Genomic DNA, 18,217 nt, shown 5'->3' with positions numbered 1-18,217 from the left:
CAATTTAATAGAAAATATGTAAATTGCATTCCACAATACAGAAAATAAAACCCTTTGGTTCTGATGATAGAATAAGGTATTTTACCCTTATCTTTAGGAGAAAAAATATAAACAATTCAATTACATCAATGACTTAAATAATCCATCAAACATTTAAAAAACCTAACTTATCCTGGCATCATCCTTTTAATGTTAAGTATAATGATTCCTTAGAACTAACAATCTCATTTGACTTGCTAATGCTTTCCAGAATTTTGTAATCCATACCATAACAAAAAATAATTGATAATATTAACACTCTTTGATACTTCAACATATCAAAGATGTCACTGTTCTGTGTACTTCATTTATTAATGCAGATCGCAACATAGCCAAGCCTCTTGATCCACTATTACTCGTGTCTATACCTACTTATAAATTCTTAGAGGTGGAAAGTAGTATCAGGGGGAGAGGGAGTCAACCCAAAATTCTAAGGACCTTCCTGTAGACCTCTTGACATTTTGTGCATTTTAGTGGAACACAAGATTTACTAATTATTCATTGTTGCTTTGCAAAGCTATACAAAACTATGCTTTTCCATGCCAAACAAAGGAAGAAAGACAGGAAGGAAGGAATAAGGAAGAAAAAGTTACATAACTAGATGATTTGGGATTATTTGACATTATTGTTTCAATGTATTATCCTTTTTAAACATTCAATATATTGCCTTTTATATTTGAAAGTAACTATCAACCTACTATATATTAGATATATGATTTGAGTTAATTTTCTAGTAGCCATACAATCTTATCTACACATCACATTTATGAAAAATAGCATTCTAGGGAGCTCTTTCTAATCAGAGATCTTATTTCTAGACAATTACTAGGAAAATTAATGTGGAAAGCTAATTGATCTATCCATTTCAGCAAACTGGGCTCAACTATGTTATGTAATAAAGTGAAAATTCAGGTTAAATTCTCAGTATTAATTTTCCTATTAAAAGAAAGTATGAAATACTCTTTTACTCATGAAACATAGTTTACAAATAAGTGAAACATAGAGTTTAAATGACTTTACCCTCTGCAAACATATATTTCTTATATTCTGATAATAAATATTTGGTTACATTTACATTTTACAAATTCAGAAAACAAATGCCAGTCCATTCTTTCAAGAAGGTCACAGTCTAAGGGAGACAACATATAAAAATTATAACAATTATGTACTAATAAGATAATGTGTGTATTTATCTTATGTCTGCATGGAGAGAGAGAGAGAAAGAGAGAAAGAGAGAGAGACAGATGGAGAGAGAATGGGGGAAGAAGGAGAGTAGGTGTTTGGTATGAGATATAAGAAAAAAAAAAGGATGGAAGGGAGAGGTCATGAATGGTTTTGAATTCCAAACAAAGAGTTTTATATTTCATCCTGATGGTAGTAGAGAGTAACTGAAGTTTATTAAATAGGGTGGTTGACGTGTCAGACTAGTGTTTTAGGAACATCACATTTAGAACTAATACAGAAATGTCATGTGCACATGAGATAAATAGACGTGTAGAGGTGACATAGTGATATTTAATAAGTCTATTTGATGAAATATTTTCCTGAAAGATTCATCTGAATTTATTGCCACTTATGATAAAGAGGAGAATTTTGCATGCAAATATTTTCTTGAAACTGTCTAAAATGTGTTAATCATTAATTGGTTTGAGATTATGACTATGCTGTTACTTGACCATTTACAAGTCATTGCACTAGCTAATTACTGGTTTAGCAAAAGGTTAATTTGCAAAGTCATTAAGACAATTGATTTAATTGAAATATTGTCCATTGAGTTGGGTTAGACACTTGTTAATGCATTTGTTAGCACTGAACTTGACTCATGGTGCTGGAAAAGAACAATCGTAATATGTGTGCCTATTCAATGTTTAGATATGGTTCAAGTGCTTGCTCATTGATTAAGTAAATTTTCTACACTCAAAAGAGGAAGAAAGTAAGAAGCAATTTAGAGCAAAGAGTGAATATTCTTGAATAACTTTGCCTTGTATAGAGGGACCAGTTAAGTAGTTAGCAGATGAAGTAGATAGAACAGTAAGCCTCTAATAAGGAAATCCTCAGTTTAAATCTGGCCAGAGACAATTACTAGTTGTATTGCCTTTGGCAAGTCAGTTAATTTGCCTCATTTTTCTCCATTGCAAAATAGGAATAATAATAGTACCTACCTCCCAAATTTGGTGATGTGTGTAAAGCACTTAGCACAATGACTGATACATCATAAGTATTTAATATATACTCATTTCCTTCCTTCCTTAAATTAGAGCCAAATCAATAAAACCAATCTCTTTAATTTTACCATGCTTTCCAGAAATGAGATTGACTTTCCTGTGATGTCATAATTTTTCAAAGACTCAGGAAACTTGAGAATTGAAAGTAATTTAAACTCCACACACTCTAGTTCATGTAAAAGGAATCCCTCCTACAACATCCTCAACCATAGGAAAATCAGGTCCTTTTAAGGCCTCCAGTAATTATTAACTGTCTGCTTTTAGATAACTCCAATTAAAAAGATTTGCCTACTTAATTAAGTCAAGGTAAAATCTGACTCTATGAAACAATAGCTATTAGAACCCTGTAGGAAAACTGCTGGGGACTGTGAGGAAAAACCAACATCTAGAGAGAAGTCTACAGTTGCTGATTATCCCTAGGTGACAAAACAAACAAAAAAATGATTGAAATGGTTTTCTTATGGCAATGTATTTTTGGTGAAGCTTTGAACTGGCCCAAACATTCTAAAAATAATTTGAAATTATATAATAAAAGTTATCAAATCATTCATTATCTTTAAGAGCTTCAACTATTTTGTTTATATACTGTCAATATTTAAGTGACACTAATCGATTACCCACATTTATAAAAATATTCATGGACTATAGAGGGATAATGTCAAGAGGCTGGAAACAAACTATTCACCCAAAGACTGGGAATGACTAAACAAATTGTGACATGTGAATGTAATGGAATTGGATTATGCTATGAGGAATAGACAATTTGAGAAACATGGGAGATATGACTAACCTGAAGGAAAAAGAAGAAAACAGATTTTAAAAAACAACCATGTGTGCCACTTCAAAAATTTAAATGAAAATGCTAAAAGATTAAAGAAATTAATTTAAAATACTTGAAAACAGCAATACTATACTATAAAAGCAAAGTAAACATAATAATTATACAATTAACACATAAGAAACTATTCCAGTGGTCTGTAATAGTGGTGTGTGCACTCCAAGGACTCAAAAGAGGAGCCATTGTGGTATAAAAATAATATAGTCAAGAACTTCTGGACAAGAAGACTGCCTGATTAAAGGTAAGTAGGCCTTTCAGATCCTATGTATACTTAATCCAACAAAAACTTGAGATTCATACCAGACCAAATAAAGATCAAGAAATCCAGTGAGAAATGATATTAGGTTACTTCTACCCCAAATAGAACAAAAAGTTAGCCATAAAGGGGAAAGGAATCTCTCCCTCCAGAAAAGCCACTTTAGCTACAGCACACAAATTTATAGCTCATAGAATAACTAGAGATGGAGCAGAGAAATATGTAGCTTGTATGACTTTCTGTCTGGAGGCAACTATAATTGAGTGCTCCTCTGAAAAAGTGGCAGAGTGGTCAAAACCAACAGTAAGGGTCCCAGAAGAAACCAGGAAGGGCAGCAATTAGTTAAGTGCAGCAGCTTTCAGACCAGGATAGCCCAGCAGCCAAAGGGTTCCAGAGTCCCTACTACTTTATCCTGAAATAACATAGAAGACATCAAAGATCCCACACCCTGAAATTCAAAGGTAAAGAGTTGATCTAAGTCAAGCAGGTAGAGGTTAGAAACCAAGTAGTGATGATCACTCCATGTATAGAATAATGGGGTGGAGTCCCTAAATATGATTCAAAGCATGGATTATAAAACTAAAGCTGGAGAGGAGTAAACTAAAGACATTGAATAGTATGGAAATAAGTATGGACTTAAAGACAAAAAAAATTCCAAGAAAGAAGGGAAAAAATTACTCTGTAACAACTGTAACCAGAGATGGAAAGGAAAAACAGGATTTTTCAGATGGGTTGCATGAATATGTAGAAGAAATGAAGCATGATTTTTTTTTAATGAATCTAAAATTCTGGAGAAAAAAATAGGAGGGGGAATAATAACTAAGAAGATAAAATGTAATTAATTCATTCAAATAACCAACTCCCTGAAAACTGAGACTAAACAGAAACCAGGGGCCCCATAAGACCAAAAGACATATTAATACCAAATCAAAACATTAAAAAGATGAAGACAATATAAGCTTTTTGACATAAAAAACCTGAAAAACTGATCAGGGAAGTATAAATTAAGAATCATTAGACTTCACAAAAATCACAATAAAAAACAACAACAACAACAACTCTGGACACTATATATCAAAAAATCATGCATGAAAACTATCCAGATCTATTTAGCCTAGGGTAAAGGTAGAAACAATCCATTAATCACCTCTTGAAACACCCATAGCACAAATCCCATGAAATTCATCACCAAAATCCAGAGCTCCCGTATCAAATGAAAATATATATTGCAAGAATCCAGAAAGAAATTTAAGTACTAAGCAACCACATTAAAGATCACACAAAACCTGGCAGCTTCTAACATGAGAGATCTAGTTATGCAATATCCCAAAAGGCAAAAAGGCACAGGGTTATAGGCAAGAATACTTTACCATGCTATTCTGAGGATAATCTGAAAGGAAATGAAAAAAAGAATTTTAATGTAATAGAAGACTTTGAAGAATTTCTGATGAAAAGAATAGAGCTGAATAGGAACTTCAAATAAAAAAAAAGCATCAAGAGAAAATTAGAAATATGAAATTGCTTGAGCAATTGAGATTCTATAATGACCTAGAACTAATATTCTAGAGGGAAATAAGAAATAAATTTCTCTTAAGAACCTTAATGACTTCAAAGAATATTGAAAGAGTTTAAAACAAGATGACTTTTGGGTGGTGATGGTGGTGTTCTGTTCTAAAAATTTTAAGAAGGGATAGAAAAGGGGAAGGGTGTATGTGTTCACCATTTATGGATCTTTAATGGAATTGAAGACTTTGAAGAATTTCTAATGAAAAGAACAGAGCTGAATAGGAACTTCAAGTAAAAAAAAACACAAGTGAAGAAAAAACTAGATATATAAAACGATTTGAGCAATTGAGATTGCATCATGACACAGACTTAACATTCTATAAGGAGATTAGAAAATAGTTTCTCATAAGAATCTTAATAACTTCAAAAATATTGAAAGAGTTAAAAAATAAATAGAAGATGATGACCTGGTGGTGGTTCTATTCCGAGACCTTTAAGATTGAAAGGAAAAATGGGGAGAGTATAAGTTCCCATCCCTTATAGAATGGCTGAACAAATTGTTATATAGGAATTCATTGAAAGATTATTGCAACACAAAAATAATACTGACCAAAAAAAAGATTTCTGAGAATATTGGCTAGTAGGAACTGCTTCAATGGAGTCAATAGAATCAGAATGATTTATACAAAAACATCAACATTTTAAAGAAAAATAGCTTTGAAAGACTTGAAAATTTTTATCAATAAAATGAAAAGCTATGTCTTTAGAGGGTTAATTGTTGTTGTTGTTGTTTAGCCATATCTGGGTCTTCATGACCCTATGGACCACACTGTTCCTGGAGTTTTCTTTGCAAGGATAATAGTGTGGTTTGCCATTTCCTCCTCCAGTGAATTAAGACAAACTGAGGTTAAGTGAGTTGCCCAGGGTCACACACTTAGTTAAATGTCTGAAGCTGTATTCAACTCAGGTCTTCTTCACTCAAGGCCCAGTGCTCTATCCACTGAGTCATGCAGCTGCCCCTATGAAGCATGGTACCCACATCATGACAGAGAAGGGAGATATTCAATTTGCAGAAAGAGGCATATATTTGCCATCATGGCTACCATGTTGATTCATTTAGATTAAATATGCTTACTTGTTAAAAGATGTCTTTTTTCCCTCAGTTTTTAATGTAACCATATGAAGGGGAGATTATGAATAGTGCTATGAAAAAGAGAGCTGCTGAGACATTTTTAAAATGCACAAAATAGAACAGAAAGAAATAAAGAGAAACAGGATTGTTTTGAAAGTAATGTGATGTATTTATTATATGCTTTTGTTGGTGCCATTTTAAAAATCGAGTACTATGAAATGGAGCTTCACAATGTCATACATAATCCACTTTTTGTATTCTGTGCACATGAGAATTTTACTTTATCTTATTTTTAATTTTTATTTATAACAAAAAAAACCAAATACCATGTTTGAACGTCTATTTTATGTTTCCTTCTAAAAATAAGACTGAGGGGCAGCTAGGTGGCACAGTGGATAGACCACCAGCCCTGAAGTCAGGAGGACCTGAGTTCAAATCTGGCCTCAGACCAAACACTCAACACGTACTAGCTGTGTGACCCTGGGCAAGTCACTTAACCCCAATCACTGAAAAAAAATAAGAAAGAAATTAATTTTAATTATATTTAACTTCTTGACGACAAGAGTCATATGTCAAGGATGGTACCTGAGAGAAGAGTTAAGAGTTCTATGATGTGGAGAGGTTGACATTAGTGTCATATTTTATCCATTCCATCCTTGTGTATTGATGTATTGCAGATTTTGTGTTCATTTAAATGGATTTACTGATTAAATTATGTAGCTTTAGTTACACTAACCTGCACAAAATGATTAAGTACCTTAAATAATATTTCTTCAAAGAAATTTTTCATTTAATAATAAGGTTATTATTATTCAAGCACAGGGAAATAACAAGAAAATAGTAAAACTGACACTTGTTTTCATGCATTCATTAGTTACATTAAAAGGTAAAAATAATGATTATTTAAACCATTCTAAAAAAGTTGGCCCTCCAAAAAAACCCTCCAAATTATCAGATACATCCCTGTTATTTGACTTTAATTAGTATCATTACTTGTGAACCTTTTTTGTAGGTATAAATTTTGCATTAAATTATTAACTAATGAGAGTAGGAAGCTATGGATATGAGCAAGACAGTGACCAAAAGTAAGTTTTTTCTTCTGAAAATATGTCACTTTAAAAATTTGGAAATGGAATTTCCTTACCCATTAAAATTATTCCAACTTATGATGAGGGGGAGTGTGAACTCATTTGTTAAAATTGCAATAAAATATAAAACTGGATGAATCAACAAAAATTACTGATGCCTTAAAAGACGCGAATTTCATTCCAATAATAACTTTTGTATAATTGGTGAACGAGAATATCATCAATTAATACGTGCAGACACCTATGTACTTCTTCACTTTGGAGCAATACATCTTTATGAAGTTTCTTGTTAGTTCATCAAAACAAAACACCAGAACTGAATTTAGTGTCAAAAATTCAAATTACCTCTCACAAAGTGTTACACAAAGACATTAAAAAATAATAAAGAATATCCAATCACACTTTATATTAAAATATAATTGATATAGATAAAAAAAATTATTTTGTTGTGAAAAAATTATAAAAAGTATTTCATTTTACCTTATCCTTTTTATTTTCATTGTGTGTGGTCTTACAATTTTAATCACATATCAGTACAACAATAGTTGTTATATAATTTCAAAATAAACTTATGTGCATATAAATATATATGTGTATGTATATATATATATATATGTGTATATCTGCATATGTATAAGTGTGTTTTATTTATATGTATGTTTATGTATGTATTATGGCCATTTCTTACGCTTGCAGTTATTGTAACTCTTTGGTTCTATTTCTAAACAGTCACAATAATCACCCCCAAAAAATGCCTGTTGAGTGCCACCTTACACTGAAAAATCATGAAGATTAAAAAAAACCCATTAGGATGGCAAATCATTACATGAGGAATTACACCAAAAGCTTGAGATTTTTCCAGTACCATCAGCTTGGTCCAGACTTACCTAAACAAATTAATTCACTGAGGAGTACATGCTTACTTTTTTCACATGCAAGAAGCAGCCATTTATTGAAAGGACTATACTTTACATATAACTAGGTAAATAGAGTTATAGGCTGTAGAATATCAAATCAAATTTTAACAGTGAAGCAATTCAGGTGATCAATGTATTTTATTGTTGAAACAATAAAATAATAGTTTGTTAAATGGATAAAACACTGTCTTAAAAATTGATTGTGTTTCAAATAGTCTACACATGTAAACATACATTTGTATCTACCAGAAGATGTTTAAAATATTAATTCATTCAAGAACTGTTACAATCTAGTTCCAAATCACTGTGGCGATCTTATTTGCCACTATTTCCCTGCTCCAAGCAAACTTGCGTAATGGATTGAGTGCTGAACTTGTACTCAAAGGAACTGGGTTCAGATTCTGCCTTTGATACTTAATAGTTGTAAGATCATTGTGAAATCTGTAAAATTCCTCATCTGTAAAATGAGACTAATAATAACAATAATAAAAAATCCCCTGTAGTTATCTCAGAGAAAAAGGATCGAATGAGAGTTTTTGTATGTGTGTATATATAGTACTTTCAAAACTTTAAAGAAACATTAATTTCAATTGTTAATATTGCATTTTATCATAACTTACAATATATGTTATAGCTTTCCTCATATATTATTAATGTTATTTTCTCTGTCTAAGATATCACCCATCATTTCCAGATCTAGATGAAAAATACTTTCTAATGTGGCCAGAATGAAGAGCACTGATTGCTGAATTACTGTTGATGGTGACCTTTGAAAGATTGTAGGATTCTTAAGCAGTGGCAAAGGATTAGAGCAAATGCCCCACATTGTAGGAATGAGGAAATAGCAGAATCTGTACAATATTAATCAATTAACTTGACTTTTATCTTGTGTTAAGAACATTAGGTTTGTGAATACTTGGCACAGGAATCAGTGAAGGCAATATCCAGCCTGTTTTCACAGAGAATACTAAAGTAATTCCATTTTCTTTTTTTTTTCTTGGACAGGATAATTATATTGGTAGATGAGGGCAGTGTTGTAAGCATATTGAAATTTAATTTGTGAAATATATTTGAAAGACTCTCTGATGCATTCTTTTGTACAAGATAGAGAGTTTCTGGGTAGAGGAAAGGAGGGCATAGTAGATTTTGTACTCATTAAATGACCAAACACAAGGAACAGTAATTTACTTAAGGCAAAATGGAACCTGATTAGGAGATCCAGAGTTCTCTCCTTGTTACTGTAACAGTCATAATCTCTATCAAGGATTCAGAAGAAGCCAGAAAATGTAAGTCTGTAAAGTAAAAATTTGTAGATGGCATATAACTGGGATGTACAAATAACACATTGAATGACACCAGGGATGCAAAAATACCTGGGCAGGCTAGGTCAGTAGGCTGAACTGAAAAGATCAGACAATCAATATGAATTTACTAAGTACCTATTTGATGACAGCAAGTGTAGCCTAGTGGATAGATAACTGTCTTTACAGCAAGAAGATCTGGTTGTGAGTTATCTTCATTCTCATACATACTAACCGTGTGACCCTGATAAAGTCATCTGACCTCTCATTATTCTAGGCAACTCTCTAGCAGTATAAGTTGCACAAAAGGTGTTAAATGTATTTTAGGGGATTTTTTCATATTGTGGAACTCTATAACAATAAAATCATGGGTCCAATCCCTACCTCTATAGTATTCCACATACTGTATTAAGGATAAGCCCTTCCCCTATAACATTGCACACACTGTATTAAGAACTATACAAAGACAAAAATGAAATAGTTCCTGCCATTAAGTAGCTTACAGTGTAACTGAAGGAAATCATAGATTTCAAGAGAAATCTGTTAGAAGGTGGAGATTGGGAGGGAGAGAATTCTGGGAAAGATAATCACTGGAAAGACAAGGAAATGGGAGGCAGTGTCGTGTTTGACTTCTTTAGCAAACAAACTACTATAATCAAGCTATTGATTGCATGAAGTAGAGTAATATAGGTGAAAAAAATAGAAAGGTGAGAATGAACTTGGTTGTAGAATGATTAAATGCCAAACAGAGAAGTTTATGTTTGACTCAAGAAGCTGTAAGTTGCCCTAGAGATTATTGAATGGAAGGGTGCATGTTCAGAGCTACACTTTAGGAAATTCACTTTGATGGCTATATGGAAGATATGGAAGAAGATTGGGAAGACATGAGGCCAGGACACCAAATAGGAGACTATTTTAATAAAGCAGATGAAATTTGAGAACCTGGTTTTCAGGGGTGGCTGTCTGAGAAGACATAAGGGACCACATGCAAGAGCTGTTGTGTAAAGATAAATGAGAAAAGCTGGCAGCTGATTGAATATGAAGGATGAATGAAATTGAGAAGTTAAGGATGACATTGGCCATGGTAAGCCCAAATGCCCTGTAAAAAGCAGTGATAGACTTCAAGATGGCCATACCTACTTCCCAGCCTGGTCTATGCAGCCAGCATCCAGGGGTGCAATTCCAGTGGAGAAAGGATCTTCCATGTTCAAATATTGAATCACTGCTACTGATAGAACAAGCATTTCAGTCTAACTGAAACAGCAAAGGAACCTGAGGAAAAGTGAATCAGGTCAAACCACTGCCCCCAATTCCCCTCAGATCATGCTCTGGAGTCAACCCAGGTCCCTAAGCTCAAGAGTTTCAGGAATATCAATGCCTTTAGACCACTAATCCTGCTTTTAACCTGGTCTTGCAGCAGCTATACAAGCAAACAAACTTTGGGGAGGTAAAACCTGTCAAATGGCTATAAAAGTTGCTCCATCACTAGTTCCCTCCTCACTCCCACTTGCCCACTTCACACACACACACTCACATACCAGTCACTCACGCAGCAGCCACAGATACTGAAGACCTGGAAAAGATAGTTCTTGACACAAAAGTTCTTGGCACTGTCAAATGGTTCAACATTAAAAATGGATATGTTTTATTTTCAATGTAAGTTACTTTAAAATAGATGTATTACCATCTGCTTTGCTGATAATTTCTAAGGCTCACAGGATTTTCCAACTACTTGTCTCCAAAACTTCTATATAGTTTTCCAAAATTCTTAGTACAGTTTTAAGCCATTAAGCATATTACTAAACTATGAAAGCTTAAAAGTGCACTAAGATTTTTTGTGATACACTGTATTTGTTATGTCATCCTATTAGAATGTGAGGTCCTTTAGATAAAGGTGCATCTTATCGATTTGTATACCTAGATTTTAGCATGGCACTTTGTTTAGGGAAAATGTTTAATAAATGCTTGTCTATTCATTCATTCATTCATTCATTCATTCATTCATTCATTCATTCATTCAAGAGAAACTCAATCAACCTCTCTTTTACCAGATGACTGTTATTCCTATATTATTGAGGCTGTCCATCATGAGATCTCTCCTGTCTCCTCAAAATACATCCTGTTTTATACTTTCATTCTTTTTTTTTAATTTCATATTTAATCTTTACCCTTTAACAGCTACTTCTCCTCTGTCTACTTTAAAAGAATATGTGCCCTGTATACCAAAACAAAATGGAAATCAAATAAACAACACAACAAAACTTTCCTAGACTATCTCACCACCATTTTATATATCTCCTTTAAACCAATTCTGAATAGCAAGTAGACAACTATCTTAATTAAAACTACAGAAATTTATAAGGGTAAAATGTAGGTTTTGAAATATGCTTGGGTTTGTATGGTTTTACCCCTCTGATTTAATAAGAAAAGACGAATGAGAAAGTCTTTGCAATAGAATTTTCTCATGAAAACAGCATAAAAAATATTTAATGAAATACATAGACTATGGAATTTGTTTCTTTAGCAGTAGTACTTTGAGTAACTCTTTTTTGCAATGAAGACCATTTAATGTACCTATGAGAGGTGATAACTCTTTTTTAGCCTCAAAAGTAACCCCTTTTTGCCAACTACAATGATGCTTTTAGAAGACTGTTACTTAGGTTATTTAGCCACAGTAAGTAGTTTGTAGTACTTAAAGTAATGCTGATCTCACTGCCACATTGTGCTTTCTATTCCAGTAAGTACTTCCCTTGATAGGATTATACCACTGGGAGAACCATAATTGTTTGTCTCTTTAATGTAATTACCATAAGCACTACCATCCCAGACATACTGAGAGGATGTCAGGAGAACAAACTGACCTCATTGGTTCAGGTGTCTGGTCTAATTAGATTTTTAAGATGCACAACACCCAGTTGAACTTCTCTACATGATTGCTTTTTGTTTCTGATATGAATTCTAAAATATAGGATTGACTAGTGAATAAGTGATGGTAGGTGGACATATCTGACAATTACAGTCTTAAGCAATTAGCTAGCCTTCTGTATAGGGGAAAGTCCAGAAAATATGTGTTATAGGGAAGTATAGATGGAAGTTGTGTGTTGTTATAATTAATATGTGAGCATATGTTTCATGTGTAGCAAGAAAAAAAGTTATAATCTTCTGGTGAAAGGACATAGGATAATATATTTCAAACTGGAGGGGATATCAGAGTTCATACTATGCTATCCCTACATTGTTGAGATGAGAAAACTGAGGTACAAGAAGTTTCAGTTACTTGACCAAGGTCATGCCAGTTTTAATTAACATTATTGATGCTTGAATTGAAATTCTCCAAAGTCACGATTATGGATACTCTATATGGCTAACTAGAGCAGTTTAGGGGAAAAAAGGTTACACTGGGAAATTGCATCTATTAAAAGATGAAAACTGCCTGAGCTACAATAAAAAGGAAAATTAACAAAACATAGGAAATCAGGTGCACAGTAGAGACTGAAGATTGAAATCATACTCTGAGAGGTAAGTTTTAAGGTATTCCAAAGTGAATAATGATATTTTCCTTAATGGCAGGAAACCAATTCTAGCAGCCATGGGATCACTCTATTGTCAGATATAAAAGTATGTGTATTCTGGATTTTAAAGAAAATGGGGAAAATATCAAATTAATTATTATTTTCAAAAAGATTCCCACTTTGGAGCTCAACCTTGAAGCAGAGTATTTGAGGTACTAGGGCAAGAAGTGGTTTAAAAAAAGAGACAAACATACTCAAGGATATCTGGGAGTAAAGAATAATCCCTGTAACTGCTCCCATATTCAACTCCAAGCAACCAGAAAATAGCACCCAAAAACAAATCTTGGAACACCAGAAGCAGCAAAAAGATGGAATGAAGCAATCTTTTAGCCCAAGAGGGTGAGAGGATTGGTAACAAAGGTCTGTCACTAGGGTAAAAGGTAGCACATTCCAGGGTAGGAAATGTCTCAGCAAGCCAGTAGTAAGACCCATCTCAACAAACCAGTGGGAGATCCTAAGCCCCAATGTGGTGGAACAAGCAAAGACTAACACCAGGACCCCCCACATGCCTTAGCATAGCCAGGGGAACTTGCAGACTCAAGCTCTAAGAACCAACAGGTGCTTCAGTGTAGCCCCAGGGAAATGCAGAAATACCCCACCGGGTCTCAGCACATGCCAGACACAATTTCTGGGACACCAGTTCAGTACCAGGTAAGCTGTTAGATCCCTATGGCCTCCAGTAGCATCAGCCACCACCCATCTACCCCTCAACATAGCACCAAAAATGAGGATCCCCTGTGGGCCTCAGGGCAACTTCAGCACCAAACCAGGTAAATAGCCAGGGCCTACTGCCATTGGCACAAGAAGTCTGAGACAGTTACCCTTTCACCTTAGCAGCACAGCTCAACTTGAAAAGAAAGGAAAAAGGCCAAAAAAAGATCAGCAAAAAACAACAAGAAAATAATCTGACCTTAGAAATTTGTTATGCTGACAGGGAAGACCAAGACACAAACTCAGAAGAGGACAACAATGTCAAAACACCTATGGGAAAGTCTCCAAAGTAAAACAGGAAGTGATCTTAAGCCCGGAAATAATTCATGACTAAAAAAGGAGCTTAAAAATCATATAAGAATGATAGAAGAAAAATTGTAAAAAGAAATGAGAATGATGCAAGAGAATTATGGGAGAAAACAGAGTCAACAGCTTGGAAAACTGCTTAAAAAGGAGAACTGTCTAAATGGAAGAGGAGATAGAAAAATCTACAAAAGAAATAGTTCCTTAAAGAGTTCAATTGGCCAAATGGAAAAGAAAGTATAAAAGCTAATTCAGGAAAAAGTTAAAAATTAGAATTGGTCAAGTAGAAGCTAGTGACTGTATAAAACATTAAGAATCAATCAAAGTCTTTCCAGGTTTTTTTGAGAGCATCTTGCTCAACATTTCTTATAGAAAAATAGCATTACATCATAACCACATACCACAATTTATTCAGTCATTCCCTAATTGACGGGCATCCCCTCAATTTCTAATTCTTTGTCCCCAGAAAAGAGCTGCTATAAATATTTTTGTGCATATAGCTCCTTTCCCTTTTAGTTTTTCTGTCTCTTTTGGGATATATGCCTAGTAGTGATATTGCTAGGTGAAAGGGTATGCATGGTTTTATAGCCCTTTGAATGCATTGATGTCTCATTTTTTCCACATCCCCTACAACATTTGTCATTTTCCTTTCCTACTCTATTAGCCAAACTAATAGGTATGAGGTAGTACCTCAGAATTGCTTTAATTTGCATTTCTCAAATCAAAGGTGAGTTAATTTTTTCATACAGCTAGAGATAGCTTTGATTACTTCATCTGAAAACTGATCATATTTTTTAATCATTTATCTTTTGGGGAATGGATCTTATTTTTATAAATTTGACTCAGTTCTCTACGTGCTTGAGAAATGAGGCCTTTATCGGAGAAAGTTACTTCAAAATATGTTTTTTTTTCACAATTATTATTGCTTACTGTATTTCTCTCCATCCATTCCTCCCATTTATTCTATTCTCTCTTTCCTTTAACCCTGTCCCTCCTCAAAAGTGTTTTGCTTCTGATTACTCCCTCCCCGAATCTGCTTTTCCTTCTATCATTCCCCACTTTCTCTTATCCCTTTATGCTTCTACTTTCCTATATGGTAAGATAGATTTCTGTATCCAATTGAATGTGTATGTTATTGCCTCTTTCAGACAATTGTGATAAGAGTAACGTTCACTGACTTCCTCTTACCTCCTCTTTCTTCCCCTCCAAGGAAAAAGCATTTGCTTTCCTCTTTCATGTAACATAATTTACCCCGTTCTATCTCTCTCTTTCTCTTTCTCCCAGTCCATTCCTCTCTCACTGCTTAGCTTAATTTTTTTTATATTCAACTCACACAGGTCTTATGAATCACAAATACCATCTTTCCACGTAGGAATGGAAACAGTTTAACCTTATTAATCCCTTTTTTAAGTCCCTTATGATTTCTCTTTCCTGTTCACTTATTTTATGCTTCCCTTGAGTCTTCTATTTGAAAGTCAAATTGTCTATTGAGCTGTGGTGTTTTCATCAAGAATGCTTGAAAGTCCTCTATTTCACTGAAAATCTATTTTTCCCCTGAAGGATTATGCACAGTTTTGCTGGATAAGTGATTCTTGGTTGTAATCCTAGCTCCTTTGCCCTTTAAAATATGATATTCCAAGCTCTCCAGTACTCTAAAGTAGAAGCTGCTAAATCTTGAGTTGTTCAAACTGTGGCTCCATTACGGTTGAATTGTTTCTGGGAACTCTGGAATTTGGCTATAATACTCCTGGCAGTTTTCATCTGGTGATAACTTTCAGGAGATGATCAGTGGATTCTTCCAATTTCTACTTTATCCTCTGGTTCTAGAATCTCAGGGCTATTTTCTTTCATAATTTCTTTTTTTTGTTTGTTTTTGTTTTTGTTTTTTGTTTTTAATTTTTTTTTAATTTTATGAATTTATTTTGAATTATCATCAATCACTTCCATATGCTATTGAGTTGAAAATTTTTCTCCCCCTTCCTCCTCCCCACCATCCCCGAGATGGTGCACAATCTGATATAGGCTTTACATTTACATACCCATTAAACATATTTTCACATTAGTGAAGTTGTAAGTAAAAATTAAAAGCAATAGGAGGAACCATCAGAAAGATGAAACAAAACTCAACAGAATATAAAAATAAGTGATAGTGATTCGACTTACATAGTTCTTTCTTTGGATGTGGACAGCATTTTCCATCCCAAGGCCTCTGGAGATGTCTTAGATCTTCATAGTGTTGAGAAGGGTTCAGTTTAACAATATTAGTCATTGCTTAATGTGGCTGTTATTGTATACAAAGTCCTCTTGGTTCTGCTCACTTCACTCAGCAACAGACCATATAGATCTTTCAAGGTTTTTCTGAAGGCAGCCTGTTCATCATTTCTTATAGCACAATACTATTCCATTACATTCGTATACCACAACTTGCTCAGCCATTCCTCAATTGATGGGCATCCTTTCAATTTCCAATTCTTTGCTACCACAAAAATTGCTGAATATTTTTGTACATGTGCATTCTTTTCCCATTTGTTTGATCTCTTTGGGATATAGCCCTAGAAGTGCTATTGATGGATCAAAGGGTATGCACATTTTTGTAGCCCTTTGGACATAGTTCCAAATTGTTCTCCAAAATAATTGGATCATTTCATAACTCCGCCAAAAATGAATTAGTGTTCCAATTTTCCCACATCTTCTCCAACATTTATCATTTTCATGTTTTTTTCATGTTGGCCAATCTGATAGGTGTGATGTGGTACCTCAGAGTTGTTTTGATTTGCATTTCCTTAATCAATAATTATTTAGAGCATTTTTTCATACAACTATAGATGGCTTTAATTTCTTCATCTTAGAACTGTCTGTTCATATCCTTTGACCATTTAGCAAATGGGGAATGGCTTGTGTTCTTATAAATTTGTCTCAGTTCTCTATATATGTTAGAAATGAGGCCTTTATCAGAGAGACTGGTTGTAAAAATTCTTTCCCAATTTTCTACCTTCCTTCTAATCTTAGTTGCATTGGCTTTGTTTGTGCAAAAACTTTTCAATTTAATGTAATCAAAATTATCCATTTTGCTTTTCATAATGTTCTCTATCTCCTGTTTGGTCATGAATTCTTCTGTTCTCCATAGATCTGATAGGTAAACTATTCCTTGTTCTCCCAGTTTACTTTGGTATCAGCCTTTATATCTAAGTCATGAACCCATTTTGACTTTATTTTGGTATATGGTGTGAGATTTGGGTCTATGCCTAGTTTCTGCCATACTCTTTTCCAGTTTTCCCAGCAGTTTTTTTCAAAGAGTGGGTTCTTATCCCAGAAGCTGGGTCTTTGGGTTTATCAAATAATAAATTACTATAGTCATTGACTACTGTGTCTTGCATATTTAACCTATTCCACTGATCCACCTCCCTATTTCTTAGCCAGTACAAGCAGTTTTGATGATTGCTGCTTTATAATACAATTTAAGATCTGGAATTGCTAGGCCACCTTCCCCTGCATTTCTTTTCATTAGTTCCTTTGATATTCTGGACTTTTGTTTTTCCAAATGAATCTTGTTATTATTTTTTCTAACTCTATAAAATAATTTCTTGGTAGTTTGATTGGTATGGCACTGAATAAGTAAATTAGCTTAGGTAGGATTGTCATTTTTATTTTATTAGTTTGGCCTACCCATGAGCAACTGATGTTTTTCCAATTATTTAGATCTGATTTTATTTGTGTGAAAAGTGTTTTGTAATTGTGTTCATAGAGTTCCTGGGTTTGTTTCAGTAGGTAGACTCCTAAATATTTTATAATGTCTACAGTAAGTTTAAATGGGATTTCTCTTTCTATCTCTTGCTGTTGGGCTTTGTTGGTAATATATAGAAATGCTGATGATTTATGTGGGTTTATTTTATAGCCTGCAACTTTGCTAAAGTTGTTTATTATTTCAAGTAGTTTTTTACTTGATTCTCTAGGATTCTCTAAATATATTGTCATGTCATCTGCAAAGAGTGATAGCTTTGTTTCTTCTTTGCCTATTCTAATGCCTTCAACTTCTTTTTCTTCTCTCATTGCTAAAGCTAAGGTTTCGAGTACAATGTTGAATAACAGTGATGATAATGGACATCCTTGTTTCATCCCCAATCTTGTTGGAAATGCTTCTAGCCTGTCCCCATTACATATAATGCTTGCTGAAGGTTTTAGATAATGCTATTTATTATTTTAAGGAAGACTCCATTTATACCTATGCTTTCTAGTGTTTTTAGTAGGAATGGATGTTGTATTTTATCAAAAGCTTTTTCTGCATCTATTGAGATGATCATGTGGTTTCTGTTGATTTTGGTGTTGATA

Source organism: Phascolarctos cinereus, unplaced genomic scaffold (assembly GCF_003287225.1).
Source record: "Phascolarctos cinereus isolate Bilbo 61053 unplaced genomic scaffold, phaCin_HiC Scaffold_4;HRSCAF=312, whole genome shotgun sequence".
In the NCBI taxonomy this organism is placed as follows: Eukaryota; Metazoa; Chordata; class Mammalia; order Diprotodontia; family Phascolarctidae; genus Phascolarctos; species Phascolarctos cinereus.
This window is presented reverse-complemented; position numbering follows the sequence as displayed.